Source organism: Musca domestica, unplaced genomic scaffold (assembly GCF_030504385.1).
Source record: "Musca domestica strain aabys unplaced genomic scaffold, Musca_domestica.polishedcontigs.V.1.1 1, whole genome shotgun sequence".
Lineage (NCBI taxonomy): Eukaryota > Metazoa > Arthropoda > Insecta > Diptera > Muscidae > Musca > Musca domestica.
This window is the reverse complement of record NW_026712114.1, coordinates 37,932,860-37,936,436: the sequence shown is the minus strand read 5'-3', so window position 1 is coordinate 37,936,436 and position 3,577 is coordinate 37,932,860.

Below are 3,577 nucleotides of genomic sequence, written 5' to 3'. Positions count from 1 at the left end.
GGATTACATTTAGCTGTAAAATGGACCACAACAACTAAAAGCACGACGGAGTGCGCAAATGTCCCTGGTCAAAATTCTAAGGGCAATATGTGGGCAGTGCTCCATAACAAAATTTCAAAAGCGAAATCTTCAAAAATGGACTTGGACATAAGGGCTTTTCTAACATATTGTAGTGTTGTAGGGTATTACATGGTCGGCCCCTCACGACTATAGCCTTTGCTTACTTGTTTTTACAATAGCTCCATAAAAAGAAATTATGTTTTGTTTTTTTTTTTTTACAGACCAACATCCAATAACATGGTGAATTACGCGTAAGTATAAATCATTAAGTTTTTATTCCATTAACTAGTCTAGTCAAGGAAGAAAATTGATATAATAGCTTTATATTGGAGGAGAGTTAAGATTTACCATTACCAATTATATTTCATATTCGTCATCGATCACATGTGTCTTAAAGATTATTCGGTGTCTAGTCAGTCTTAAAAAGTGGATGGATCCACTGATTTTTTTCCACAACATAATTATCTACATATACATTTATAGGGAAATCACTTACTGACTGATCTAAAATCAACACCCAGTCGAAACGTCTGAAGCTAGTATTGGCTGTGTTTTTGGAAAATTGTACTGAAAGGATACGACATGTTACTAGAAACACGAGAGTATAAAATAGTTAAGCTTGCCTCTGCTTAAATATGTTAAACAGCAGCAAATGGAAGCCCCGTCATTAGATATTCAAATTTTAGGTAACTTTGAAATGCACAGTTTCAGTCTCCGTTTATTGCGGGAGTTAATGTCCAATTAAGTACCAGGCAATTTGTTTATCCATAACTTTATTTTTAATACTAATGATCGTTTAATTTTATGACGATGACGATTTTCTTTGTTCTTTTTCTTCTTCATCATCGAAGAAAGCCTACAAAAATACCATGATCTTTGTAAGGTAGCCTTGAATGAATGGATGAAAATGAACCAACCAACCAACCGATTGTCTGCCAGTGTGATCATTATCTTTTTTTCTGCTGTTGTTGTTGTCGTTGCGGAAATATGTACATGAATTGAAAAGAAAAAAAAAACAAAATTGGATTAAGCTCTAGTCGTCAATGTGGTTTCAATGCCATTACAACAACAAACCGCTTTTTTATGATAAGAAAACAACGAAATGACAACCAGCAACCAATTTAATGCGCAATAAGGAAATTTAAAACTCCCCATACATTGTATTCGACATTTTTACGATATTAACAATCAAAATTATTTCCCCTTTTTATTATTTTTTATTGTAATGGGGTCATCATTCCATGTGGGAATTTGCCTGCCTCTACTCTGTGAACACACACACATAATAAGATAAAAGATATTGTTGTAAAATGTATGTTTTGTCTTTGGATTTGATTATAAAAACAAATTAAATTACTGATTTAATTGGAGATGATTCACGAAAGAGAAAAAAATCGATTGTTTGATAAGAAATCGAATAGGACTTGTGTTATACCATTCTAATGTCTTACGAGTCTATGAAAGTAGATAATTGGAAATTTTATTTTAGTTTTGTTTGCTGTGAGTTATCTTTGTGACATGTAATAAAATCAGTTATTTTACATTCAAATGTTTTACATCCGTCAGGTCAGACTGGTATATATACTAAATTTTAGCATATACCGTTGTAAAAGAGTTGACAGTTTTTAACCAGTAAAGAAAGTCTTAAAGCCGGGCGGGCCGACTTTATGATACCCTACACCACTTTGCTAATATAATAAAAATATATATGGGAGCTATATCTAAATCGAAACCGATCTCGATAAAATTTTTGCAAATATATTTCTGAGCTGTTTTTGATATATTTCCCCGAATATCGTTGTTACGGAGTGCATATTACAGCTATATCTGAACCGACCTTCATCAAATTTGACACCCTAGCTTCTAGACTCAATTCGATCGTAAGTGCCAAATTCCATCCCATTTGGGCAAATATTAGACGTTTGGTGCACAATCAAAAGTAAATCGGACGAAGTTATATATGGGAGCTATATCCAAATCTGAACAGATCTCGATAAAATTTAGCAAATGTATTTCTGAGCTATATTTGATATATTTCCCCAAATATTGTTGTTACAAAGTGCATGTTACGGCTGCGGAGGACACAAATAACAAATGAACCGATTTCGATCAAATTTGGCATACTTATTTTCAGGTCCAATCTGGTCATACTTGCAAAATTTCATACTATTCGGACTGATATTACACGTTTGGTGTACAATAAAAGGCAATCGGACGATGATATATATGGGAGCTATATCTAATTTTTGACCAATTATCTCAAATTTCAATAGGGTTCGTCCTTGGGCCAAACAAATGATTTGTGCAAGATTTCATCTGGATAGGACAATAAATGCGAACTGTACTTTGTTTACAATAATACATGGACAGACGGACGGACGGACATGCATAAATCAACTCAGAATGTGATTCTATGCAGATCATCAAAAGGAACTATGGGTCTACCTCGTTTCCTTTTGACTGTTACAAACAAATGCACAAAGACATAATACCCTGACCACCTTGTGGTGTAGGGTATAAAAATTATGTTACACCTCGAAATGTTGGTTTCCCACGTAGGAAAGTATATATGGATCTTCGTATCTCGCCAAGCTGAGTAAATCTAGCTATGTATGTACATCCGTCCTTCTGTCCATGTTCGCAATTTTGGCCCGATTCTCACGAAATTGAAAATGGTGGTGGGGTTATGGTCAGAATAGAAGAAGTCTATTATCGCAAAATATTTATAATGAAATGGACTGAAAAATGTCCTGATTTTGCATTTGCTCTACAGGTCGCAATTATCGACCAATCCACGCGGAAGTTAGCATTGAGCTACAGCTTAGGGCTGGACAGTCAAAAATTTTCCATTAAACCGCGAATATTTTTAGTCCCGGCGAAATCACAAATAGACGAAAAGATCAATTCTGACCTTTAGTAAGTATATTGGATGCATATATGCGAAATATATACAATGGGTATATACAAAGGAAAGAGATGTTAGCCAGAATGCTTATGCATATCTCAAGAATGGCTGGACCGATTTTGACAAATTTTGTCAATTCAGAATGCCTTCTTGGTATAAAAAAATAAAATCTAGAAAAATCGCATAAAAAGATGCCAATAATAATGGTAATATAGATTTTGTAGTAGGTATTTTGTGAAAATTGTTCATTTTTTCACATTCTTTATAGCAAGCGATTTTTTCAATTTGACTTATAATATTGAAGTGTACATTTTATAAAAATTTTTTACCGTACAACATAGGTTGGGGTTATTATATGCAGATTGCAATTATCGTCAGATCCTTACGAATTTTTTCATATCGTAGACAAGATATCGTAGACAAGATGTAAAGAGGGGTCTCTTGCTTTTGGGATTGACCGCAAAATATTTAGGGGTTCAAATAAACCAAAAACAGAAAAATGTTCCTGATCGCACATTTGAAACCAATCGACACGGAATTTTGCCTGAGAAAAGAGTTATGGACAGCGAAGAAGTCTAGCATTTTGGTTTACCATTGGATTATATTAAACTA